Here is a 27,960-nt window from a genome sequence, read left to right as displayed (position 1 = left end):
ATCATATCTGTACAACATGAAGGATATTATTTAATCTTAAAGGTTAAATTGGTTATGATTTGCATTAGGCCACCTCAAAAGTAGGAATGAGGGGGGTTCTTTTGGAAAAAAAATCCTGGCTGATCATCCCCAGAGCTTTGAGCAACGGATCAAATCACAAGGGAACTGGCCAAGTGCCTAAAAGAAGTTGTTATTTAAGAAAGATAAAGGGTTCCTTTTTCTTTTCAGCATTCTTTTCACGTGCTTACTAAAATGCATGGAAATACAAACATATAAATATACATACATAAATATATGTAATAGAACAGAAGGAATTAAGGAGTAAATGCAAGGGAAGGGAGAGCCAGGAACAACCCAGCACAGAAACCACCCAGGCAAAAGCTGCAGTGAAAAGCAATGTAAAGCTGTGTTGCATAGAGTAAATAAATCCTCCTTTATATATGGCTACTACAGCCAAACAGTGGAAAACACTCCTATCACTGTGGCTTTGAGCAGGAGTTCACTAAAATATCCTTACAAGGTTCTGAGCAGCTTTAAAACCCAGCTGTATGGTGTGCATGGTTTGCAACAAGATGGTGCAAAGAAATCCCGAGTACAATGGTAAACCTGGCCCCACAATGGTTCTGAATACAAATTAATCCTTATTTACAACCAGGAAAAAACCAGTAGATATTACAGACCACCTTTCTGAGGCCAAGAGCACAGAAAAATGTTTCACAGGAGTCTCATTAGCTACAAGGCTTCTCCGACTCTCGTAATAGTAACTACTACTACCTACACACCCGGAGACCTCCCAGAGCCTCACGTTTGTTAATTCTTGTGTTCACATCAGCCCCCCAGCACATATATCAGGGCTTGTGTTTGTTGTAAATGGACGAAAAGGGCTCATCTGCAGGACACTGAGCACAGGTCAGTAATTAACACCAGGTACACACTCCCATCATCAGAAAATCAAGGATTATCTACATTATAACATCAGTTTTACCAAGGGACCTGCACAGCAGGTACCAGGGCAAGGAAAATAAAGTTCTGTAAAACAGAGTTCCCAGAGGCACAAATAAACACAGAGCCTGAGCAGAACAGAGCAGAACAATTTACCCAGTCCTGTGCTTAACTCTCAGAAAGACAGAACTACCCTCAAGTAAAATTCTTACTCCACCACATTCCACAACTCCCAAAAGCCCCAGTCTTTCCTGAGCAGGACCCACAGCATCTCCCCAAGAGCTCCCCACCAGCTCACCAAGGCTGGGGAGAGGTCCCTCCTGCTCTCTTCACAGTACAGAGCCAGCAAGGGCCGATAGTCTCCCCCAGCCAGGCTCTCTAATGAGCTCCTGCAATGCTCGTCTCCTCCCACCCTACTCCAGGTGTGTTCCTGCCCACCCAACTGCGCCCAGCTGGGACAGGAACACACGTTATTCCTTCCACAGTACCTGTGTGAAAATGCCGGGATGGGGAAATGCTAAATGAGGAAGAAAACTGAGTGGAAACGTGGCTTTGATGCCTCTTGATCACTCAGGGAGGACAAGAGAGGCACCTCCTCAGTCCCACCGGTTGGATTATCACCATGGCATAACATTCCCAGACAATATGAACCTGGCACTGGCGTGGCTGGGAGATGTTCTGCTGAGCCCAGAAGCAGCGATGAGAAGTGAAAAGATACTCTCCCTTGAGCAGAGATAAAATCCTTCACTAAGCCCAGGGGCCTCACCAGCTACAGCAAAGGAAAACCCCTCATTACCCAGGCACCGGCCCAAGAGGAGCCACGGACTATCCTAGGGGATAACACCGCCCTTGGTGCTACTCAGAGCTCTTTCATGAATCCCAAATATTCTCCCAGATCTTCAGAAGACAGAAACACAAATGCTAATGCAGTGGCCTTGAGCGAGCGGCAGCACGGGGCAGCTCCTCTCTCCATCTCATCCCTTCCCAGCTCACAGATCACAGCTCAGCCTTCCCCAGAGCTGCTGCAGACCCAAGGTTCGCTGCCTGCTCGGCAGCAGGGGAGGATAAAAGCCCCTCACTGGAGCTCGCAGATCCTCTGTTATGCTAATGCTCCGAAAACACCGTATTTCCTTTCAGAGGACAAAGTGCTGGAGGATGAAGGATGGGAGAGAAACGGGCTGTGACTGTAAAGTCTGGCATCAGAGCGGCTCCAAGAGGGGTGATGGAGGGCTGAGGAGAGCGGCAAGGGGAATAAAATCATCACTGTTAGGACTGGACATGAAAGCCACCATTGCCCTTGATGGCGCTCATAAAGTACACCCTTAGTAGGAATTACTGTAATAGGGTAATATTTTGTGTTCGAGCTGCTACATGGAGAGCATTCATCCGTGCCCGGCGCCGAGGTCACCGTCTCCCCCTCCCTCCCCGGGATTTACATCCACAGACCCAGCCCTTGCTCCTCTTACAAACTCTCTTTAGTGTGAGGAGTCAGAGAAAATACTTCAAAATGCCAAATGAACATAGGCCAAAACCACACGCCCGATCTTGCAGAAAGCAAACCAACGAAATCCCAGCTTTGTCTAGACAACCAGTTCTGGCCAGAGAAACTGTTGGACGCACCAAAAAAAGTCAAAAGGTTTGCTCTCAACTGCAATTATTTTAACTCCATACAAACACATCCCTTTCTTTCCCTTTTTTTCCCAGATATAAATAACTCTCCACAATTACGGGCTAATTACTCACAATTAAATCGCAGCGTAAACACGGCACCGCACAAAGATAATCAGATAGTTCCTTGTACAATGTAAATTAATTGATAACGGGAGAGTTACAATTGCAAATGAGAGCGATTACACTCGGAATGCCCTGTTAGATGTTGGGTGTGACACTGAGTTAATCACTGGGGTTTTTCCCCCCTCAGTAGGGTAAAATGATGCCTTACAGGTGGCAGTGGATGCTCCACTCCGGGTGACAAAGGCAGGCAGGAGGTGACAATTTACTGCTTCAGCACAGACCCCCTTTGCTGTTATTTCCGACATAATTATCCCACGTAATTTCCATCCCTGGCAGTTATCTGAACCACTCTCCACGCTGCTGGCAACAGGACACTTAGTTCTGATTAGCTTTGGAGAGAGAAATTTCCACACCCTTATCTTCCCCCTGCATTTCTGATTCCCTCTCCTCTCAGCTCCATCCGGCACTCAATTTACTTTCACTTGTGTGACCGTCTCCAGCTATAAACATAAATTGTCTGCAATTTTACGCCTTCAAAATCCCGGGATTTTTTCATTATTTCACCAACACGCAGAAGGCAAATCTACCATCTATTCATAAAACAACAGCAGTGGGTGGTTTAGCTGATTACTGGGATGAGTTTGTCCTTCCCTTAAAGGTTGTGCGTGTGTTTGTCCCTGGTTTCTGTTAGAAAAGGAATGTCTGCGGTGGTTGTTTGTTGATTTTCTATTGACTCGCTTGGGGTTGAAGGTGTTTCTCATTACTTTCTGATAATACACTGAGGACACCGATTTAGCAACATTGACCTTCTAATGATGTTTATTTCTTCTTGTGTCGAGGAGGGGTTTTATTACCCGGCCTGTGCCTGTTTTGCTGATTTGGGATGACGTGAAGCAGTTCTTAGGCTTGGGAACCCAGCTGCCTGTGGTCAGTAAGTCTTGGTTTTAGCCCTGATGCAGATCAGCTGATGGGATAGTTTTGCCTAAATACACCTAAATACACATAATTAACACTTAATCAGCAACAAATGAGGCAATAAAATGTAAGAAGAGAACAGTAACCTTTTTTTTTGTTTAAGCCCTCAGAACATCATGGACAACCACAACAATTTAAAGTAACTTTAACCTAAATCTGCAAAATTTGAGATTTTTTCCTTTCTGCTTTATGACTCTTTCGTTTTAGACTTAAACTTTTCCAACTTAATCCTGCAAATAGCCAGAAATGTATCTTCAGTGGAAGGAGAAAGGACACCACGCTGTGCCAACAGGAATAATGAATTCCTCCTGGGGTTGTTAGACTTGCACTGATTAAAACTCCAACTGCACTTTACAAAAAGAGGCCGTTTTGGTAGTTTAAATGGCTAATTTTTTATTATTTCCTCAATAAAGGTAAAGATGGTGGCAGAAGGATCATTAGGAACTGAGGCTTTAATTGTTTCTGAGGTTTTTGCACCCCACAATGACTCACACAGGCTTCACAAATTTGAAACATTAATAGATCCAATGGAAAGTGCAAAAAGACTTGGACAATCTGAAGGAATCTCTGACTGCATCCATAAATGAGATCTTTAGGATTTTCAGGGTGTTCAGAGGTAGAGAATTTCAAGCAGAATGACAATTTTCTGACTATTTTTTCACAGCTGGTAGTCACAAAGATGCAGAACTGTTGTTGGCTCATGTAAAGTCCCATTTTGTCATGAGAAAAGTTGTCATTTCAAATCATAACCACGTAACTTTTTTTTTTTTTAGTAATTTATAAATCCAAACCAAATGCTCCAATAGCTTTGAAAATACTTTCTAGCATGTAAACATTTTCCCCCCTGTGTCACAGGTTTTACACCTCACCCTTCCAAGCCACAGCCTGATGCAGAAACACAGAATATCCTGAGTTAGAAGGGACTCACAAGGATCATCAAAGTGCAGCTCCTGGCTCTGCACAGCATAACCTGCATTTTGATGCTACAGAGACCTAATCCACGATCAAATGCAAAGTCTGACCTAACCCTAACCCAGCAGAGAGAGGGAAAGGGGGTTCCCATCTTGCTCTGCACAGTCTGCAGAGAGAGAGAGAGACCCTCCAGCAGGCACAGAGATCTTCCACTGTCCATGACTAAGGGATAAGAGAAAGCTGAGAAGAAACCCATTGTGAGCAGCACATCAGGAACTTGGGGTTTGGTGTAATGTGGAAAGGAAAGGCTCACAGGAAAAGTTTGCTTCGAAGTTCATTTCCTTGAGGAGTCACACAGAAGGCCAAGGCCAGGTTGGATGAGGCTCTGAGCAACCTGGGCTGGTTTAAGGTGTCCCTGCCCATGGCAGGGGGTTGGAACAACGTGATTTTTCACATCACTTCCAACCCAAACCTTTCTCTGATGGTCTAGATTACAGGTGCTGTATTTCTGCAGCTTGCTCACTACCCAGGTAGGAACCTGAATGCCTAAGACAGGACCATTCAACCAGAAATCTCTATTAATATCGAATTTGTCGCTTACAAAATAAGAAATTATCATCTCTGTGATCTGGAGGTCACCCAGCTAAGCTGGGCTGTGTAACCTGCAGGTTAAACATGCCTGATTATATATGGCTTGTTAGAAGCATGACTGAACTAATTGATGGAAAAATCCTGCTGCACCCAGCTGACCTTATTATTGTTCCCATTAAGAAAAGGTCCCCGCAGAGCAGTGACAGCCAGAGCTTCAGGAGTGTTCTCAGCTCTAATGTGGCATTTTCCCAACACACAGAGGTGTTTCACACAGCAGTCACCCCTCCCAGCATCCTCTCTCAGATGCCAGAGAGGAACCTGCCCCCCCTCACGGGGAGGAATCCTTGGAGAGTTGATGTTGTGCTGGCAGGAGCATTAAAATGCCCCACGTGGAGCGTGGCTGGATCAGATCAGGGTGCAGGGGGATGTGGGGGCTGGAACAGGGGACAAACTGGCTCCAACCTTCCTGTTCATGTGGGATCCCTTGACTACAGACCGATTCCAAAGGGGAACAGGCTCTGTGTCCAGGTCTCCTGCTGGAAAGGGAACACAGGAAGAATCCAAGCAGCTCTTTCCAGCAAGGCCAGCTGAGGATGAGGTTATGATTTTCAGTTTGCAAATGCTGAGTGTATGCATGGGTGAGAATATAAAGGCTCCCTTACAAAAGGGAGAGAGAGAGAGAGAAACAGAGCACATTTTACTTATTCTTCAGCTCTATTATACTTTCCCTGTAGGAGGTGAAAACTGGCAATTACTCTTGAAGATGCACAGGTAGGAAGGTAGAACATAAATCAAAATAAAAAGGATCTGAATGCATTCTCCAGTTATTCAGTGGGTATTTATTCAGCCAAGGTGCTCGGGAAGGCTCTGACAAAGTCACAGGGCACATCACGAGAAGCTTCTCGGGTCTGCTTGGAGTTCCTTGGCAATCAGAAGAAAGGGAGATGAGGAGAAGTGATGATCCCAACCCAAACAAAGCCATTTGGAGAGGGAAAGGTCAGCACAGATCAGGTCGACATGAACAGCGTTTCTATGAGGTGTAAGTGGTTCACAATAAACACACAGATGAATTTTAGCGACACTTAAACCAGTTTTATCCCTGCACTCTCTGAGGATTTCAGGGGAAGAGGGGACAACATTCACGTGGACAGCACCTGATTTTAAAGACCATATTCTTGCTTCAAAACCCCCAAACCTTTGTTTATTTGAAGGTCAGAATGCAGATGAACTTGCTGGAATTCATATTCATCAGGAAGAAACAAAGTAAGTCCCGGGAAGCCCATTAAAAAAATATAATGTGCTTTTTCCTCAGGAATTACTGTGAAATTGGGTGTCATGTATCTGAATTAATGCTCTAATGGCAGGACTTGAACACTAGGGGAGGATTTACAGGAAATATCTGCTCCTTATCTGATTATGGAAGGAAACCAAAGTCTCACAGCCTGACACTCCAAGGTGGCTTTGCTGTCAACCTAAACCTCCAAAATTAACTATTTATCATTGGATTATAGCAGAGCTCAGATCACTCACATTGTTCAAGCTCAAAGACACTCGGACCCCAAAGGAATAGACCAAAAAAAACCACAAAGCAGGCAGGAAAACACGGAGGGCACACAAAAAGTGAGGTGACCTGAGTAAGAAATACAATACCAGCCCTCAGGCCAGACCTCCAGACAGCAGAGAGGCTGGAAATGGTGACAAACCAGCTCAGGGGCAGATGCTGCTGGAACAAAGCACCTTGAAGAACAGTTTCTGCACAAGAAGTGATGCAGAAGATTGCCAGCTATCAGGAAATCATTCAAAATGATGTTTTTGGAAGGTGTCACCTGATGGCAGATGCAGCAGCTCATCACCAAGAGCCGGGTAGAGGTTTGGGGGGGCTGGAGGGAGCTTTGCAGAGGGGGTTTTATCCTAAAAGCAGGTCCTTGGAAGCAACTGGGAGCACGTCAAGGAGGCACAGGGCACTTCAAGGATCTCAGAAAGGTATCACAGTGCATAGCAGGAGACAAATGATGAGAGCTGGGTTAGAGGCAGAGGGTGCAGGACCTCCCATTACCCAGCCTCTAATCCTTGCTCCAGACCTGCTGGACATCCCACCAGCATTGCTGAGGGAATCCAAAGGATTTATAGCCCAGGTGCTATGCCTGATTGTATTATATTTGATGAAATTAATTATATTGTTATTATATGCTATTATAAATTTTTAAACTATTCAATGTATGAAAACAGCAACACCAACAAACTGTATACCCTTACTTTACACAAACTATATACCCTTATTTTGCACAAACTATAGGCCCTTACTCCACACAAACTACATGCCCTTACTTCACAAAATCTTCTGGTCATAATTCATAAGAACTGTGTCAAAAGGCCAAGGGCAGTCCAGGGGAAAAAAAAATCACACAACAGTGACCCTTTTGCATGACAAACTCCAGCAGTACACTTTGGGCAGGAAAAGGAGGGAGGTTAAAGTTTAAAAAGTTGGGTTTAAATAATAAAATGATATAAATATCCACCAAAGTGGCTGCTGAGAAGGACTGTGCTGTCTCTGTGGCAGAGCCTGGAGCTGGAGCACCGTGGGGCTCAGCTGGAGCGATGCCTCGGGGAAGGAGCCTCGGGCACAGGCTGGGTGACAGCACAGAGGCAGGAAGACAATAATAGATGTTTTCAAGCATGCAGAGCTCTTCTGATGGGATATTTCTAATGTAAATATCTGGGAGACTGGGGACAGCAGCTTTTTTTTTTTTTTTTTAGCAGCAGGATAAGTGAGATTATTTATGCATGAATGCAATATTATAGCATCCAAACAGCGAGCAGGGAATTGTCTCCCCTCCCTGGTTTAAAGGACGAGGTCACAGCCCTGGCAGATGCTTTTGCATGGCACAGAGTGGTCTGGGGTTGCTCCTTGGGGTTTGTGGCACCAGGAGACAGCTCAGATAGCTGAAGACTCTCTGCCCTGATTCCTTCTTGGACCCACTGGCCGGGTCTGAAAGATGCAGATTTCCCACCTACAACCACTGAATCCATCTGATTTTCCCCCAGCTGTACTTAAGAACTCCTGTAATCTGGTTTCCAAAGCTTATCTCTACTTCCATCAGTGCAAGACTCCAGGATACCTTGTCATACACCCTACAACTATTAAATAATACATAAAGAACCATCTGCATGATACTTGCACGTGGGGAAAATCAAATATCATGAGGCATCAGCATTTGGTAGCTTCTCCATAACTTTAAAAAATGTCCAAGCTACCATCCCAGAGAGGGTTTTTTTTAAAATAGTCTTAATTATTGGGCTTCTCCACCTTTATTTCAAGAACACAAGGCATCTCCAGTAGAGGAGGAATGTGCCTTTGCCCAAAACAATATGCAGCGTGAAGGAAATTCAAACTGACACAATTTCAAGACGGCAAAGACAAACTGATTTAGCAACTCTGACAGGCATTTATAAGCAAAATAAAACGTGAATCTAATTTTGGCCTACTGCACTGAATAATGTGCAGCACGGTTTGATGTCAGAGCATGAATATTTCATGTATGAACAGCATCTCGTTTGGGAGCGAGATGCTTCCAGACACCTGCGAGGGGAGATCCTGGGAGATGGGAAAGGCTTCACTGCTGCTCCTCAGCGAGCAAACCTGAGGGTAACAGCAACTTTTAGCTCCTTATTGACTTCTTAACTGCTCTGCCAGCTGTCAATATGGAAAAGTTCACCAGTAAAAATCATGGCCGAACCTTTAATTCTAATTAACGGCCGTATTGACCAGCTACGTTTTCCTCTTGCCTCGTGTCACAAAAACACTGGATTTCAGAAGGGTCTCTGCCAGAAAGGACTTTATCCTTCTGCTTGGAGTAAAAAGCAAAGCCTGAACTCCCCAGCCTCGCTTCTTAAAAGCACATTGATGATGAGCAGCCCAGTGAACTGGGGCGAGGTTGGGTATTTACGGTCTCCAGAGCATTTTGTTTTGATTTGCATCGAGTTTCAAGGGTCAGCAGTTTAAGGGCCGGCAAGGCCACACTTTCATTTCCTTCATTTCCAATCTGGAGAAAAAAGCATCACGAGGTTACATCTCCAAGAAGAAATCAATCCCAAATTCCACCTGGCAGTTCACCAGTGTGTGTAGAAAACCAGTCCAGCTACTGCTGGAGTTTTGCTGAGTTTTGTTACAAAACGTTTGCAAGGCTCTTCAAGTTGCTCAGTTTGTAGCCTGAAAAAATGCACATAATTTAAATTGCACTGAATATTCAGTCATGGTAATGACTTAAATATTAGAAGCTCTTTGATGCTTATTTCTGGGGAAATTGCATTTGTCCTTGACCTTTGCTTACTCATTATTTTGTCTACAAATAATTAACACATTCATAATATCATATAAATGCCACTTATTGATACTGTCCCAAGGGCAACTAGTTATCTGGGAGAACATGGACACATTAACATTTACTAACTCATTTAGCTTCTCTTCCCCATTAAACTCAAGAAACCCATTTGTCACATCACCCAGAGATGTATTCTGAGCAGGCAGGGTAATGGTTTAAGTGTTGTCAGACAACAGTGACAGTCATTTAAAGGGACAGCTCTAATGAGGGTGGCCATGGAACGACTGCTGCCTGGTGGAACCACCTGGAGATTAAACACAGAGGTTGTAAATATCGTTTACTTCTTTATTTTTTCACATTTTTTTCCACAGCAAGTGGTGATGTAACTGGAGAAAAGCATCAAATTCACTGTCAGTGACCTGTGCCCACTCGAGAGGGAGATGTTCCCCCCAGGCACCAGCTCAGCAAGGTGTGAGGTCACCCAGGAGTTCAGGTATTTAATCGTATTATACAGAATCTCACCTCCAGATCTCGCTGCTCTGTGAGATGTTGAGCATCTCCTGCAGCAAGGCCAAACCCAAGAGCCTGGCAAAGGGGTTTAAGGAAAATGAATAGTAATCCTGTATCCTGTTTTTCCCTCCAGAACACATTCTCCATTATTCATCAATGCAACTAAATATTCAGGGCCACTTCAGATTATTTTGAGCATTTTGTTCACTGCACTTGACTTTTATCTGGGAATTATTTTGAAAGACTTTTCCTAACAAATCTCTGGTAAAACACATGTCAGCACTTTGGCAGGGCTGGCCAATTTTTTAGCAAGCTGGAGTTAAATTTAAAAATGGAAATTGGACTAATTAATTACTTCAGATGGAACAAGAGGAGGATTTTCAGCATAGGACTAAAACGAAACAATGCAAAAAAGCAACAACTGGCGGCATTCCAGCGAGAAAAAGCACAGGCAGCACTTCCCAAAGCGTGGGAGAGCAGGCAGGAGCAGGCAGGAGCAGGCTCCAGCCTCCCACAGAAATGACCTGGAGAAAGCCACAGAGGAGTAGCAGGCTCTCAGGATGACAATGTGGCATTTTGTCTCCTCAGGGAGTGAAAATAATAATTAGATGTCACAGGGAGAAGCAATGGATCCTGGCAGGCCCATCACCGGGGCTGGAGGTTGGAAGGAGTCCTGGGGGTCAGGAATGTGCTCCCTGTCCCTGGGTCACTCGTGGGACACTTGTGGGGATGGGCAGCACAGGGAAAGGTGCAGAAAGTGGTGCTGGAAATCCAGCTGCACCCTGGTTGAACTGGTTAAAAACCCTGGAATGGTTTGGGTTGGAAGGGAACTTAACAGCTCATCTTGTTCCATGGGCACCTTCCACTAGCCCAGGTTGCTCCAAGTCACATCCAGCCTGTCCTTGAATCTTCCAGGGATGGGGCAGCCACAGCTTCTCCAGCTGCAAGCATGGCCCTGTATTATTATATTATTAATAAAATCTGTACTAAAAGTTTGCTGTTTCCAAGGCAGAATCTTCCCATTCAAGCAAAAAGACAGAGAAAAAGCACTCGGTGAACAGCCAGGGAATATAATCCATGAGGCTCCAACTGGGAAAAAGAAAATGAATAAAGCAAGAAACTGCTACCAGGTTTTCATTTTGTACTTTGACAATAGAAGAAGGAACAGAAGTGAAATATAATAAGTGAGTAAGAAGCAGGTGATGTACGGAATCAATACACAAAGTTATCAAATAAGCAAAGCTGTCTGCTAGAACAGACCATCTGACAGATCCCACTGGAGGACAACCTACATTTCAGCATTAAAAAGTAAAAAATCATAAGCAGCCCTGGGCAAAACACGGATTCTTCCCAGATAATGTTGATTTAAAATATGTAAATGCATTCACAAGCTGGAAGGTGTGGAGAATGATTGTTAAACGTGCAGAATGGTGACCATTAAAAACAATAGAAGCAAGTGCAGAAAGGAAAACAGTTTTCCAGTTTGATTCCTCTGTGTGCACCATGGAAACCTCTCTCTGAGCTTTATCATCAAGTTCAGCTCAAGACATAAAGTGGGCGAAGTTTTACCTTCCTTTTTATTTGGATAACAGGTAGAATTTCCCCTCATGTGCTTTTTCAAAACAACGTGAAACAGGAGTGTTTGCCAGTCCTTAGAAATAAACTCACAAACTCCTCACAAATCCAAAATTATCCATTACAAATTCTCAGCTTCTCTTTTAGGGAAATATGGTGGAAAAGGCTAATTTGAAGATGAAGTACAGCAAAAACTGAGCAAGAGCGTGATTTGCCCAGCCCTCCCTGCTTAATATTCCTCTCCTCTGGCAGGACGTGCCCGGAAAACGCATCTGGAAGTGTCCAGGGTCCCTGACAAGTTCCTGACAGCTGATGGATGGATCAAATCCAACACCTGGAATACAGAGTGCCGAGGTTCAGCAATGAGGGGCTGAGTGACAGTGGCTGAGGAGATGAACGGCCAGGGGACCTTGGCAGCACTGAAGGCCAAGTCGCCTTTCCCTGCATGGGAAGGATAATGAATGAGGTGACAACAGCAGGAATTCATTTCCAACTCGGAATATTGGTCCTAAAAAAAACCCTCACGGTGCTTTTGTGTTTGTGTAATGTATGGGAGGTTGTTGAGGCTTTGTGAAACTCAGCTCTGACCGAGGATTGCGAGGGTCTGTGCTCCCGTGTTTGGGAGCTGGGAATATTCTCCTGCCTCACAAATCCAGCCCACTCATGCTACCAGCACTTCACTGCCTTCCCAAAGCCATCACAGTCACCTCAAAGACAGTTTTATGATTTCTGAACATGTTCAGATTCAGAAAAGGATAAGAAAGTGTTCAGATATGTAATATGGCTTAAAGAGTCAGAGGATCATAAAATATAGAGGGAGGAAAAACAAAGCATTTCGGATCAAAGCACATTTTCTGCTCTGACCACCTTGTTCAATGTAGCTTGGAGAATATTTAATAATTTGATTTCTTGTATCATTAGCAAAAATAATCAGTCTCCTAGATGAATTCTCAGGAGTGTCCTGTTTCACGGACATTTTCCACCCGGGAAAGAAACTGTTTAAAGGAAAGTTTGCAGAAAGCAACACTTCTCTGAACTACTGCTCATGCCTGCCTGTAATGCAGCCTCCTCCCTGTAAAGCCCAGCCTAACTGTGCTCTGTCTGCCACGCTTCTATTTTCAGCTAATAGATGGAGCCATTTGCAGCAGTGGAATATGAGGAGCCATCCAAAACGGACACACATTTCCTGCTTGTTTTGCAACCAGCTAATTCTCCTTCCCTCCATATCCTGCCTGTCCAAATGACATCCTTCCTACAAACCAGCTCCAAGACCACAGGACCATTAAGCAATCAAACCATGGATGCTCATTATCTGCTTCTCCTCCTGCTGTTTACTTTTTTGGCCTCTGTTTGCCTTTTCTTCCCAACTTATACAATATTTGGGTCAGCACCTTCGGATCTTTGACTTTTACATTGTCTCACACACCCTGGCAGGTGTTGTGGGAAATGCATCTATTCCACTTGGATTACTTATTTATAAAGATTTACAAAAATTACACAGAAGTCAAAACAGCCTTGGGATACTTGGCCAACTTTGGCTCACAAATAGCCAACTTTAGTTCTCCTTTTCAGATTATATGTTTGATTTAAGAGGATTCCCTTTTTTTTGGCCTACAAAAGAATCCAGAAAATAAAAAAGGGCAGGGAGTGGCAGGACAGGGGGAATGGCTTCCCACTGCCAGAGGGCAGGGTTAGATGGGATATTGGGAAGGAATTCTTGGCTGTGAGGGAGGTGAGGCCCTGGCACAGGTTGCCCAGAGAAGCTGTGGCTGCCCCATCCCTGGAAGTGTCCAAGGACAGGTTGGAGCAACCTGGTCTGGTGGAAGGTGTCCCTGCCCATGGCAGGGGATGGAACGAGATGATGTTTAAGGTCCCTTCCAACCTAAACCATTCTGGGATTCTATGAAGTTATTTTTTGTAGTCCTGAGTTAATCCTGTGGGAAATCACTGTAATTTTTTTTCCTCAATTAAATGCCTAAGTCAGCTCATGCTCACCTGAACCTCAGTTTAGTTTAGCAAAGCTAAAGAAATAAAGCAGCCCATCAATTATTTAAAGAGTTTGGTCCTGATCCTGGGTACACAATTTCATCCCAGTCTTAGAGCCAGAATCTTCCACAGCCAGAGGCTGGGACAGAGGGAAGTGGCTGAAAAAGAAAATACATTAATTGGCTTTTAGAGTGAAAAGAGTCATTTTGGTTGAGGATGAAGGATGCTCTGAGCACACAGCCAGGATGAATCCAGACCCAGATAATCAGAGAATGCTCCTTTCCACTGTGGTGGTGCCCCGAGTTCAACCACCCCCACCAGCAACCACCTCCCAGAGGGATCAGAGCTGGACACTGGGGGCCAGAAGTGGGATAACTTCCCATTCCCCTTGTCCTGTCACTCCATGCCCTATTTTTTTTTGGTCTGGATTCTTTTAGAGGAAAAAAAAAAAAAAGGAATGCTCTGAGATGAATGCTGAGGGAGGGGTGATGGTGTCCCCCAATCTCATGGCCATGGGTTAGACCTCAGGGTGGCTGAGCCTCAGCCCTGGCTCACATCCAGCTCCATCACCTGGGACCTTGGCAGCAGAGCTGCTGAAATACAGATGTAGGAATTCAAAAAAGCACAGGTATATAATTATAGATGTAAAAAGTATCCTCGGTGATATAAAAATAGAATTAGAGCTATTACACCAAATCTTTGTCCTCACAAGAAGTGGATTGCAGGGGAGAAATGCATTCTTCTGTTCCATGGAATTTAATTAGTTGCTAAATTTAGATTCTGTCAGTAAAGTTGTAGAGGATTCACTGCAGTTGGATTTAAATATTGCCTGATATTTTATATTTTACACAGTGCTAATGGATGACATTAGTTAGTAGAGATATTGTCAAGTATTTCTCTGTGAATGCTTAGGTTTATTCATAATGTTTTAGACAGCTAAATCATATTTGATTGCATTTTAAAAAATATACTTTCAGTCCCAGCTATTGGTAGTTTTAAAGCAAGTATTCAATGAGATCTTGAATCCCAGGAGTTGGCAAAGACTGATCTAAAGCAAAACCACAGGTGCAAAAATAATTAAATATGTTTTAAGCATAAAACAGCTATGATGATGCAATCCATAGGGGGGTAGGAAAAGAAGTCAGTGTTAAAATTTTTCCTCTGTCATAAACTTATTTTTTTCAATAGCTCCCTACCCTAAAATTAAAAAAAAAAATTGGGTAAAGCTTAGGAGAAATTCAAGTGCTTAAACACCTCTGTGTCTCTGAGCATCTTGGCACGTGCATCTCAGTTCTTCAGCTCCAATAAAACAGCTCACAACCAGCTCAGGAGGATTCCACGAGGATAATTAAAGACCTGAAATTTCAGGTCTATTCAGACACTCCAGTAAAAAGGGTCAAACAAGTTCTCCAGTTTGATTCAAACTGCAGAACCTCACAGGGTATTTTCTCCTGGAGATGTTGGGCTTCACCACAGTCTGGCCTAAATTTTCAGAGCCTTATGCAAAAGTCACTAAGACAGACAGTATCTGCCAGTTCAGGCTGCTGCAGTTTGTGAAGGATTTTAGAAATCCTCAAAGAGCATTTCCTCCACCTTCTTTTTTTTTAATTTTTTTTGTTTTTATTGAGCAGATTCACACAGCCCAAATTACTCTGCAAGGTCTGTGACACCACGGGGCTCATATTCCAGGGCAGCCAGAGAGAGAAGCTGGATGGGCCAGGACTGGAAATGCCATTTGAAAATGTGACCCTGAAGTTTATTTTTGACAGATGGGATTTTCCAGGTAGCTGAGCTATCTCTGTAATATCTGAACTCAATTTAAGTTTGATCTATAAGATTATTTTCATTCCAACCCCTTTGGACACTTGCAACAACAATATTTCCCTTCTCCCTACACGAATTTAATTTGGTCTTGCACTGCAACTCTGCTTAGAAAGCTGTTTAGTGGCAATGTTTCAGAAATATGAATCAAATTTTCTTGAGGGAAATAAAATTAGCCATCTAGGAAAGGATAATCCACTTTTCTAGGGACAGTAGTTCCATATTTTAGGTAATGGCTCTAAAATACAATAATAATCATAATAATAAAATGGCTCTGAGATACCGTGTGTGCTGATAGCAAACAGGCAATCAGAGCAGTGTTGCTGTCTCAGGATAAACTGGGAATGATTGGAAACATTGCCTGGTCCACACACCTGCATATTTACACCACAAATCTCAGAGCTTCCTGACAAATTAAAATAAAGGAAAAAGATGGGAATGTAAGAGCTGAGGGTTTGGTTGCAGGGCTGGTGTTTGTTTGGAGACCACTCCAGTGCCAAGTGAATCACAGAATCACAGAATCAGCTGGGTTGGAAGAGACCTCTGACATCATCAAGTCCAACCCTTGATCCAACCCCACTGTGGTTCCCAGCCCATGGCCCTGATGCCACATCCAGTCTCACCTTAAAAACCTCGAGGAATGGAGAATCCACCACTTCCCTGGGCAGCCCATTCCAATGGCTGAGCACCCTCTCTGCAAAGAAATTCTTTCTAATATCCAACGTAAACCTCCCCTGGCACAGCTGAAGACCGAGCCCTCTTGTCTTGCTGAGAGTTGCCTGGGAAAAGAGACCAACCCCCCCCCGGCTCCCCCCTTCTGTCAGGTTGTTGCAGAGAGTGAGGAGGTCTCCCCTGAGCCTCCTCTTCTCCAGGCTGAACAGCCCCAGCTCCCTCAGCCTCTCCTCACAGCACTTGTGCTCGAATGGGACAGTCCAGGTGCCCACTGCCAACCCCTCCACTGCTGAAGCAGGAGAGACTCTCTGGCAGCAGACCCACAAAAAAACCCACTGGTTTTTTGGCAAGTCGTCCTTAGGTTGTGCTGACAGAGAAGCCCCCACACCTCAGTCTCCTCTGGAGCATCCTTCTCCCTGCTAATTGCAGGAGTGACATTGCTGGAGCCACCGTGTGAGCGGAGCCACCCGAGCAGAAAATGACGGCGGAGCCTGAGGAGAGGAGAAAGGGAGAATCAAAGGGAAGATTTTTTTTTCCCTGGCCTTTTGAAGCTGTTGTTTCATGCCTCACCATTCCATGCCTTCCCTCTCCCAAAGCAGAGGTGACAAAGCCTGCAGCTGTCCCTGTTTCTTGGAGCTCCTTCCATCTCCTTGGCTCCTGCTCAGCACGGGCAGCTCTGGAGGAGGCACTGCTGGGCAGGGACAGAGAAGCAAATCTAAAGCAATTAAATAAACAGCAATACAAACACAGCACTCCTGCCCCTTTATGGTGGCAACTGCAGAGTGGGCTCCTCCATCCACTGTTTGCACAGGAGCTGGGATGGATCACTTCATCTGCTGGAAGGACCAAGGGGACCAACAGTGGGTTATTCAGCCCCAACTCCAAGCTCCCACTTAGGGAGGATTGAACAAACCAGGGCAGGCTATTACTGAGCTATTATTGGCATCTTTTGCCACATGCTGCTAAGTTTCTGACTTCAGTGGTCCAGAAGGTTGAAGTAGAAAAGAGAGTGAGAAGGTACAACCATGGCAGACTTTGCATTGGAAGAACACTGACTGACCTTGAAATTTGTTCTTCAAAGGAAAGAATCAAGATTGAAACCAAACAAAAAAAAACCCAACAAAACCAAAACAAACCCTCACCAACAAAACAACCCACCCAGCTGAACATAAAACCAAAAACCACCTGATCCATGCTGTTAAGCACAACTCTGTGCCATCAAGGGACAGTCAGAACACTTTGGGACGTGACCATTTTGGTGCCTGAAATCAGACAGCTTCAAACATTCATCTTCTAGAGCACATATCACTTTTAAACAGAATATATTCATCATGTTGCTCTGTTTTCTGCAGAAGGGAATCTCCAGCTCATACCTAAACCTGTGGTGAGAGCAAGTGACCTGCTTTGGGGTGGTTTTTCCCCCCAAAGAGCAAATGTAGCTGTACCAAACTGCTCCCTACCTGCAAAGGTGCTCTGGGCAGCTGAGTCATCTGCCAAGCTCTGCAGAGTCTTCCTAAACTTCAGAAGTGCAAGTTCAGAGCTCACAAAACTGCCTGACGTGGCCAAAACCACTCAGTGACACTATTTAGCAGTTACCCAACCCTGCACATTTTCTGAGGCCCTCTTGGTGCAGCTTTGCAGCACCATTCATCCCCTTCCAGCTATTTGCTTTCTCAGGCACTGTTGCAGGTTTAACTTCCATGCCCTTGAGGGTGATTAAGCCAATTACCAAATGTACAACCAGCTCTCCAAGATGAAGTGCTCAACAACTCCAGTTTAAATCCAAGTTCCAGGAGCTGTTGATGGTTGCAAACAAGGTGACCCTTCTAAAAATCCTAAAAGACACACACTAGACAGACTGTCAGCTTAGGGCATCATCTCTTCTCATCTCAGCTATGCCCTGCCTACCAACATGCCAAATAATTTGGCAACTAAAAGAGGACTGGAACCTTCTCAGAACTGGGATCATCTGTCAGTAAAGGAGGCAGAACCAGAAAAAAAGGCAGGAGCAAAATTAGGGCCAGGAAGATGTGGGGCTGCAGCCCTCCTATGGTCACTGCTCTAAAATAGGAGTATTTCTGAGGATCCAAGAGAGATTTCTGGTTTTAAACAGCCTGCATGGGTTTCAGAGCAGTGTATGGACAAAGTGCTCTGTCAGCCCAGGCCAGATGGGAGAACCCATCATGGAATCATTGTGGCTGGAAAAGCCCCCTAAGATCATCGAGTCCAACTGTTAACCCAGCACAGCCAAGGCCACCACTGAAATATGTCTCCAAATGCCACATCCACGTGCCTTTTAAATCCCTCCAGGGATGGTTATTCCACCACTGCCCTGGGCAGCCTGTTAATTTGGAGGTGATCAAATATCTCATCACTCCTTTCCAGTGGCAAATATTTTAGGTGTGGTTACATGACCTGTAAATGTTACTGGACATACCATGCTCACAGCTTTCAGCTTTCTGTCACAGTATGAGATAGAATTTAGAGGATATGAAGCCTTTTGAATCAAATCCCTGTTTTTTTATGGACCTCCACTAAAAAAAAAAAAAATCTGCTAAAATGATGGCATTATGTTCCCATAACACCAACAGGCTGAAGGGTTTTTATTCCCCCTTTCAAGTCATTCTTAGTGAAGTACCAAGAGTGCAAACCCCAGTCCCAGCCAGCTGGCTACACTTTCATCATCCCCTCTGGGGATGAAGGACATGCTCCTTCCTAACCCCCACTTGTGGGAAGCCCTGGGCCTCTGAGACCACCCCATTCCCACACTCCATTTAGCTGAGCAAGCGAAGCTGGGAACCCATTAATTTGCTGTGTGAGTTATAGTTCCCTGCAGCACCTTTTGTTCACTGTCAAGGTTCTGCAACAATGACGAATGCAGCTACACTCAGCCCCAAACTCCAGAATTTGATATACTAAATCATTGCAGATATTAAATGTCTCGGCGATAAGCCTGGCAAATGAATTCCTCTGGAGCCCACACTTCTTGCTGTACACGAGGCAGGAGGGACTCCACATACAGTTCCCTATTGTTTCGTGGAAAATGAGGCAGTTTGGTAACACTGTCACTCCCTGGAAAGAAACCAGAATCCCAGGAAAATTCACCCACAACTTCCAGTGGCTACTAAAGGAGCTGCAAATCCGCCTGGATAAGTGAGGCAGCAGAAGGCAGGGAGGGGCATCAGGAGCTTCCCAATTCCTACTTTAACAGTTGTAGCTGGACATGCATATAGAATTCCCACTTACCCTTGTAAATAAACAGAAAAGGCTGCAGCAAAATAAAGAAACAGGGGCACACAGTCAGAATGCTTAAACAGCAAGACACAGGAAGGTTTTCAGTCTTACTCTTACCAACCTCACTATTAATCTTTTCATTTAAAAAGACCTCTTTCCTTCAGCCCCAGCACACTGCAGTCAGGAGAGCAAATTTCACCTCAACTCATTTATAAAGAACACACAACTTTTCAAAGCAATCCTTGACCAAAGCACATCAAGGCATGAAGAGGGTGGAACAATTGCTCCCTCATTTTTAATTTCTCCAAATCGCCATCAGATAGATCACAGTGGTTTGCAGCAGGAAGATTCTGCAGGCTTCATAAACAATGGAGGTATAACCCATTATCACACAAGTACAAATTAGTTTGACCTTTCTAGCTTTCTCAGACGAGGCTTCCTTTTTTCCACTTGACTAGAGAAAATATTGAGTCAGTCCTTGTCCTGTGCTCTTCCTTCCCAGATGTATTTCACTAGTGTTTTTTCCCCTAAATCTGCAATTAGAAGAGATCCATTAAACACTGAATTCACCAAGGAATTCTTTGGCTCAAACCAAGACATTTCTGGTCCCCCCTAGGAGAGACCAACCCTTGGTGTTGCTCCACGTCTGCTCTTCCCATCTCTGCCTCCTTGGTAAAATAACATGTGATATGGTCATTTAAATATTCCCTGTTAACAATATGAAAATGTTGCTGTGGCAGCAGAGATCATCAGAGAATCCCAGAATGGTTTGGGTTGGAAGGGATCTTCTAGTTCCACCCCCTGTCCTGGGCAGGGACACCTTCCACTAGCCCAGGGTGCTCCAAGCCTCATCCAGCCTGGCCTTGGACACTTCCAGGGATGGGGTAGCCACAGCTTCTCTGGGCAACCTGTGCCAGGGCCTCCCCACCCTCACAGCCAAGAATTCCTTCCCAGTATCCCATCTGACCCTGCCCTCTGGCAGTGGGAAGCCATTCCCCTTGTCCTGTCCCTCCATCCCTTGTCCCCAGTCCCTCTCCAGCTCTCCTGGAGCTCCTTTAGGCCCTGGAAGGGGCTTTCAGGTGTCCCTGGAGCCTTCTCTTCTCCAGGTGAACTCCTCCAGCTCTCCCAGCCTGGCTCCAGAGCAGAGGGGCTCCAGCCCTGGGAGCAGCTCCATGGCCTCCTCTGGACTCTCTCCAACAGACCCATGTTTTTCCTGTACTGAGGACCCCAGAGCTGGACATGGTGCTCCAGGTGGGGTCTCATGAGGGCAGAGAGGGAAGGATGCTCAGTGCCTTCCATCCTTCCTGCCCACGGCCCTTATCCCTGCCCACTGCAGCACACCTTGATGCCCACGAGAACTCAGATCTCTTCTGCCACATGGATTTAGGGACTGGACCAACACCAGGTTCACATGTGCATTCCCAGAAAACCTTCCTGTGTGTCACCAAGTAGGAGAACAGCACACAAACAAGTGATCCCTTATGCCAGGCACCTTCCAGGAAAACTTCCCTGCCCAAGCTGTGCCCTCACTGCTCCTGGACATGGATCCCTGCAAAGTTTAAAGTCATTCCTCATGAATAATTGCTGCTTTTTATCAGCCAGTCAGACTGTGCTTGATCCAACAGAGGAATCCTCTTGTTCTCTGGATCATCCTGTGTGGAAACCAAGGGAGCTGGGGAGGAGCAGGGAGAGGATAATGCTGGGACAGCCACAAAAACTGTCCCTGTCAGCCAAAATGTGGGAGGACCTGCTGCATCCAGGTGTGCAAGGAAGGATGGATAACTCTGGGTGGAAAAGCAGAGGGGAAATGAGGGGTACACTGAGCAGAACAGCTTTGGGTTGGGGGGGGGGGGGACAACAGAGAATCCTGACACCAAAGAAAGGAATGTACCAGGGAGAAAATTGAGGCATTTCTGTGGTGATCCCTCAAAATTAGGAATGCTGAGAAAATCCTACTGTCGAAATCATGACTGGGGTTATAGGAACAAAATCCAGCTAAAAACCTGCAAGATGGCCCTGGTTCTGTCCCAGCTCCCAGAGCAGGGTGCTCCCAGCACTCTGGGGCTGGCCATGGGTGCTCCTGGCTATGGGATGCTCCGGATGGGAGGGATGCTCCGGAGGCAGGGATGCTCCGGAGGCAGGGATGCTCCCGGGATGCAGTCCGGAGCAGTGCTGTGGGCTGAGTGCTGCCACCCTGTGGGACCGATGTCACTCGTGCCCGTGCCTGTCACTGCTGAGGTGCTCAGCAACACACCCGAGTTTGGGAAACAGGGAGGGGCTTGGAAGCCCAACCAACCTGTTCCCGGAAAAGCACAACACACCGAAATACCCCTGACAGTTAATTCAGGAGTTGGATTTAGAACGATTCAGAAATTCAGAAATAGGATTTAGAACAAAAAAAAGTTCTTGAATTCTGACCAGAATAAGAAGAAATATTGTAATTCAGCCTAATTTGCAAGTCAGAGATAACGATCTGCTGTGTTTACACAATCCCTATTTACTCCCACAGATCAAGGCCTGGATTGAAATCCCGTTTGTCTGTGGCTAAGAGCTGCTGCTGTTGGAAATCACTCTTCTGCTGTACTTCATATTTCATTCATTTCAGCTTCCAGCTATACATGCACAACAGAGGGCATTATACATCTCCCTAATTGAACAATACAGCTCAATTAAATATGAAAAGTCATTCGTGGACTAAAACCCTCTTAGGCAAATGTTCTGCTCTTATGCTAAGTAACTCTTTTTATAAAGCTGGGACTTGAGTGCTGCTCAGTTTTATTTATTTTTTAATTTTTTTTTTCCAAAAGACTGGGAGACCAAAACCAAGAAGATTCATCCATTCATTCATGACAAGGAGAGACAGAGTTTTGACTCCCTTTTACAAGAGCAGCAGAGGGGTTTGAGCAGAATTCAGTTTTTTTACTGAGCATTCTACTGACCTGCTAAGCTTTATGCAGATTGGGTTTAAACACCACAGATCTTCCTGGGCTAAAGATTTATATAAATGAAGTATTAACACAGATTTTATCTGATAAAGTTCTTACACTGATAGAACTGCTGGAAAAATAAATAGTTCTGGAGTTAAAATCAGCTCAGGTTTAACTTGTCTCCTGAAAATCTGGGGGAAGCCAAGCCTAAAAGTTGGGTCTTTCAACCATATCTTGGCTCAGCAAACACAGATGGGGAAAGCCCAGATGTGGGGGTTAATAACAGTTGTGTCCACTGAGTCTCACTGAAACCACTGGAAAACCAAAGAGGAGGAAAGGTGCTGAAGTACCATCCTGGCCCTTCTAATGTGTAGCAAATATATCTCAGGAGAGCTTGGGACTGGATATATCCAAATTTCTATTCATTAAAAAATGTTTGGCCACATCTGAGACACCTCCAGCAAAACCTTCAAGTGATAGAGGATCAACTGCTGATCAGCTGGGAGCTTAGGGAAGAATTAATAGAAGAAGAAAATGTGGTAGAACCTCATTTTTGAAACCTTGAGTTCTTGAAGTCAATTTAAAAAAAAATAATTCCTGTAATTTTAAAAATGAAATGGTTGTAGATTCTTTTTTTGGGTCCCGAAAACATTTTTGTGGAATAATGCAGTGAGTGTATCACTTCCCTCACTGGAGGCCACGTGCTGGTACATCTATGCTGTAATTTTGTACCTAAGCAAAAATCCCAATTTCCTTTGCAGGAAGGAGGCAAAACCTGCTCCTTGTGCTCTGCCTTCCTAAAGCTGAATTCTGCACGTGACACTCACTGGATTGTTTTCCAAATACTTTGACCTTGTTGTTCTGAGGGCTTGATTTTCATTGATTTAACCCAGCAATTAAAAACACCCCAACAAATCTTTCTCTTTCTTGGTGTCACGTTGAAGCAGATTTTTTTATCCTGAAGATTAAGATAAAATGATTGTATCTAGGGAATGGCAAAGAATGAAGTTATTTCCCAAATACAACACCCTGTTCAGTGTATAAAATACTCCTCTCTTGGTTCATAATGAATGTGAACCTCATTTGTATTTAGATTACAAGCAGATTTGACACAAGAGCTTCTGTTTTAACATCCCCAGTTTTGGTGGATGATGGGAGGAGACAGGGAATAGCTGTGCACTGGTGTGAAACACTAAATCAGTTGGGTGTCATCATCATACATTTGCCTTGCTAATAATAAAAAGAATGAATCACTACTGTCCTGATATTCCTATTTATACCTGAGTAACCACTGCAGCAGATAACAGGGAAGATGTGTGCAAGTTTAAATCTTGGCAGCACGCCTGGGAGAGCCTGGGAGCTGACATTTGTGGGTTTGGGGTGATTCATGGCACTTTGCTGTGTTTGTGATTACCTTCCTGTCAGGGGCTGCACATCACTCACACACCAAGCTGCAGACTCCCAATTGCTGCATGGGAAGGAAAATTCCCAACTGTTGCACCAAATCCTCTTCAAAGGGAGGCTCATCCTCTGTGTAACCACGGGGCTGAACACCAGGGCAGCAGCAGCATCAGAGGGAGTCTGTGAACTGCTGTTACAGGGGTGTTATGGGGTCATTTCAGGCCACAGTGGGAAGAAACCCCACACTTGCTCTAATCTAACAGACCTAAAAATAGACCTGGGATGATTTATGGACTTTCCAACCTAGCAGAGTATTTTTAAGGAGTAGCATCTTCCCTGGCAGGGCCTGCACAGCACCAGGGCTGTGCCCACCCCTGCCCCTGATGGGGACCAGCCACCTCCATCATGTCCCAGCAAATATAACTCAGAAAGACCATGAGAGCAAATAAAAAGGCAATTTAGTTATCTCATGGTTAATATCCTTCCTTCACTCTGCCCTGTCTTTACCTCTGATTTTTAAATATTGTTTTAAATTCAGTTAACTGCACAGAACTGTCAGACAAAGCCAACTCCTTAACCCAAGGGAAATAAATCACATGGCACCAGAATAGCTACAACATTATTCTGAAAGTTTTGCATCTGTGGTAGAAATTTTTCATGAGCTCAGCCCTGCTTTCTGGATGTCCCTGATGGGGTAACACAGGAGTGAATTTGAAATCAAAGAAATGGTAATCCAAATAAAAAAAGACTTGGATAGCAACAAGAATCACTTTTCCTACATGAGGAAGTGCAAGTTTGAGAACCAAGGAGGGTTCTCTCACCAGTTGTTTGGTGTCTGCCAGTGCTGCTGTTCCTCCCTCTCCAACAAACGCTCCTCAGCCAAGGGCTGAAAATCAGCACGCAGGAGTCAAACCCTGGAGGGATTAACACTGGAAATACAACTCAGGTCACCCCAGGGAAGGGTGGCTGTGGTCTCAGAGACCACCCACTCCAGAGGGCTTGTGCCACACCACAGCCAAAGGTGTCCTGTGGCTCAGGGAACAGGACACGTCACCACTCACCTCCTCCCACCACACCGAAGACACACTTGCCCTCCTTGGACACCCCTGGTGAGCTCAGGTGAGAGGCTGAGGAGCTCCAGACACCACTGTTACCCCATGGAAAGTCAGGGTTTGAAGGGTTGCATCATCCCATCATGTTTGCCACGAGGCTGCTCGCAAAGGTGAGCTGCTCTCCCGCTGTCATTCACATTCCCAACACACCTCCTGTCACCGCGCACAACAGCACAGGCTGAAAATTCTGGGAACGCTGGATGGGCTACAGAGAGCTCAACTCACTGCAGAAGGTATGGATGGGAGAACTTCCAGCTCACCAGAGTTTAGCCAGGATCATTCAACTCCAGCTACCTGCAGGCACACCCTGGCTCCCTGCAGCCCTCACCACACAAGTGCTGCCTCCAGGCTATGGGCACGTGGGGCAGGAGACCCTGGGAGCCTCCCAAGAGGGGTGGTATTTACAAATACACACTGAACAGTGTCTGGTGTGGCTTCCTGAGAAGGGTTCGTTCACTTGACCCTTCCTGAAATGAAGTAAAATCTTGTGAGAGGGATTCAGCTCTGCCCAGAGTTCAGCACAGGAGGGAGAGGTTGCTGCACACCAGTGGAAGCCATTGTCTAGAGCAGCCTGCTTTGGGAAAAATTAGCAGTGTGCACACCTCTAAATGAGGCTGTACAGCAAGTAAAAGAGGGATTAGCCATGTAAACTAAGTCCTTTTGGTATTAGATTAAAGAGGGGAGGTGACTTTGAAGGATTATTCGAGAGCCATTTAAGCAGTTTTCAGGGACTTACAAACGCGGGGTAAAAATGCAGCTCCTCGGGTCCAGAAAAGAATAAAAACCAGCGTCCTGGCCAGGGAAGCAGCAGAAAAGGCTTCTGGAGGGACCACCTGGCTGGTCCCAGGTGCAGTCCTCCCCACCCTGCTGCCCACGATCGGTACCGGGCACGGTGTGGCTGGAGCATCACCTGCACAGCCGGGCTGGAGCTGCTGCAGGAGCCAGAGGGACTGGGGAAGGGGCTCCCACAGCCACGATGCCACTGGGATGGGTCACAGCACCTCCAGCCCCACGGCGGGTGGGAGGGCAGCTCTGCCCACCGTGTTGGACACCGTGTCGGGAAGGACCTTTGGAGCAGCACGAGCGTCAGAACCGGAGCCTTACACCAATCCCTGCTCTCACCTCAGTGATTTATCGGCTGGGATGCAGGTCCTGAACTGAGCCATGGAAACGGGAGGATGCGCCAGCACAAACACAAAAACTGACTTCTCTCCCCAGCCCAACGTTCCCCTGCTTCCCTGCACCTCCGGGTGCCTCATCAACATGCTGGCTCTTAATCCTTTGCCCACATTAATCCAGCCAGTGGAAATGAATACGTGGCTACAAGACATCAGGCGGCTTTATCGAACCCTCCTTGCAAAAAAACCACAAAACCTCTTTTGCTGAGCCTAAAAGGTGACGGATAATTAGTATGTAAGGTACCAACTATTCCCACTTGTTATGCAAGCAGCATCCTTTAATTTGTAGTTTAGAGAGCAAGTCATTCCTGTCTGGGATAAATAAAACAACACGCTGCAGTATGTTGCTCACGACACGGGAGCAGCATCAGCCTGGGGAAGGCAAAAGGAGCTTCAACTCCAGCCGCGTTAGCCAGCAAAAAGTTCTGCGTGCGTCTGTGCCAGCCTGGCGGGAGCATCCCTGCGCGTGCAGGGAGGGAGGGATGGAGGGAGGGAAGGATGCTCTCGGTCCCGCCGCTCCCCGTGCCCGGGGGCAACGCAGCGACCCCCGCCCGGGCCGACTCTGCGGACCCCGCACACAGCCCCGCACAGAGCTCCGCCCGTCGGGAGCCGCGGGGGCACTGCGGGGAGCCCGGCGGGGCAGGCACCGCGTCCCTCCGGCCCCGCATCCCCGCCGGCTCCCGCAGCGCGGCCGCGCTCTCCTTCCCCCGAACCGCAGCCTTTCCTAATTTCCTTATTTATTCCTATTTTTTCCCCCCTTTCCAAGCCCCCCTCCCCGCTCCCGGTGCCGAGCCGCGCTCACCTGTGCGGGCGGGGGGGACATGCCCTGCCCTGCCCTGCCCTGCCCTGCCCGGCGCGGCTCCCGCAGCCCCGCGATGCTCCCGGCGCTCCCGGCGCTCCCGGCGTTCCCGCAGCCCCGCGGTGCTCCCGGTGTTCCCGCAGCTCCCGCAGCCCCGCGGCCGCAGCATTGAGCGGCAGCGGCGGGGGCCGGGCGGGCTCCGCGCAGACCCCACCCCCGGCCCCGCCGTGCGCGGGGGGCGGGCGGCGGAGCGGCGGCGGCGCGGCCGCGCTTAACCCTTCGCTGCCCCTTCGCTGCCCCTTCGCTGCCCCTTCGGAGCCCCGCCGGGCCCCGGGGCAGCGCTCCGTGCCCCCCCCCCGGGTGTGCGCGGCACCGGCGCGGTCCCCGAGCCGCGGGCAGCATCCTTTCCCCTGCCCCGTTCCGCGCTCCTGCATCCCAGGTGCTGCTCCTCCCGCACCTGCGGGATCCTCCGCGGCAGCCCCGAGCCTGTTCCCGTCCCGCTCCCCGCGTTTCCCGCATCCTCGCCCGGTCCCGGTCCCGCTGACGGCAGACCTTGGCGTCCCAAATAACCGCTCGCGGCTTTTTTGCCCTCCGGTTTTAATCCCAAATTTGCCGTATTTGTCTCGCTCTTCCAAAGGAGCCTTTCTCCTCACCCGCCTGCTCGCTCAGCCCTTTGCATCCACCTTCTGCTTTCGTTCCCTTCCTGATCCTCCTCGTCCGAGAATTGAGTGTCTCGTGCAGGGAGATGAGGAGCCGGAGAGCGGAGCACCCCTGGGGACCAGCTCTGCCACTTCCGAGCCCTTTTGGCACCCCTGTGCCCAGGGATGCTCCCAAACCTTCCGCAGGATCCCTCATCAGAGTCTCTACTTGCTACCACAACGCAAACGATGAGCCGCGAACTTTCAGAGTCGTGAGTTTAGGCTTAATCTGCAGCGCAGTGTAAAGGCACAAAGAAAAGAAGAAACGTATTCAGGAGTGAGGGTGGGACCTACCTGTGCCCCTGTCCCGAAATCCTGTCCCGGGAAATGCTCTTAAATGCCTGTGCAACAAAAAAATAAAAATGCCTTCCAGTGCAAGGAGGGTATTCAGTCTTAACTGTGCCTCCCCTGGGATTTGAGGGATTAAGTGAAACCCTTATTATGTTTAATTATCTCTAGAGTTGCTCTCTGTGCTTGCTGCCTTGCTTTATGGTTTAATAAACTGCACATCGATATAAACTGAGTGACAATTAACGTTAGTGCAGGTTGAATTCGTGTTTATTGCTGCTTT

At 46.7% G+C, this 27,960-nt stretch overlaps 1 protein-coding gene across 3 annotated transcripts in view; it reads right to left on the bottom strand.

The window, feature by feature from the left end:
- The window catches only part of CNTN4 (contactin 4), a 286,304-nt gene extending 258,786 nt beyond the window's left edge, over window positions 1-27,518 (bottom strand). Inside the window, exon 1 of one of the 3 annotated variants that reach the window (XM_027640398.1) lies at window positions 27,345-27,518. The gene's annotated coding sequence lies outside the window, so the exon portion shown is untranslated. Of the gene's footprint in view, window positions 1-26,694; window positions 26,819-27,344 lie in introns of those variants that run through there. The other 2 variants (XM_027640402.1, XM_027640397.1) reach the window with 2 other exon arrangements.
- Between the last annotated feature and the right edge of the window lie 442 nt (window positions 27,519-27,960).

This window comes from Corapipo altera, unplaced genomic scaffold, assembly GCF_003945725.1.
Source record: "Corapipo altera isolate COAL_440 unplaced genomic scaffold, ASM394572v1 55, whole genome shotgun sequence".
Taxonomy (NCBI): Eukaryota; Metazoa; Chordata; class Aves; order Passeriformes; family Pipridae; genus Corapipo; species Corapipo altera.
This window is presented reverse-complemented; position numbering and strand designations above follow the sequence as displayed.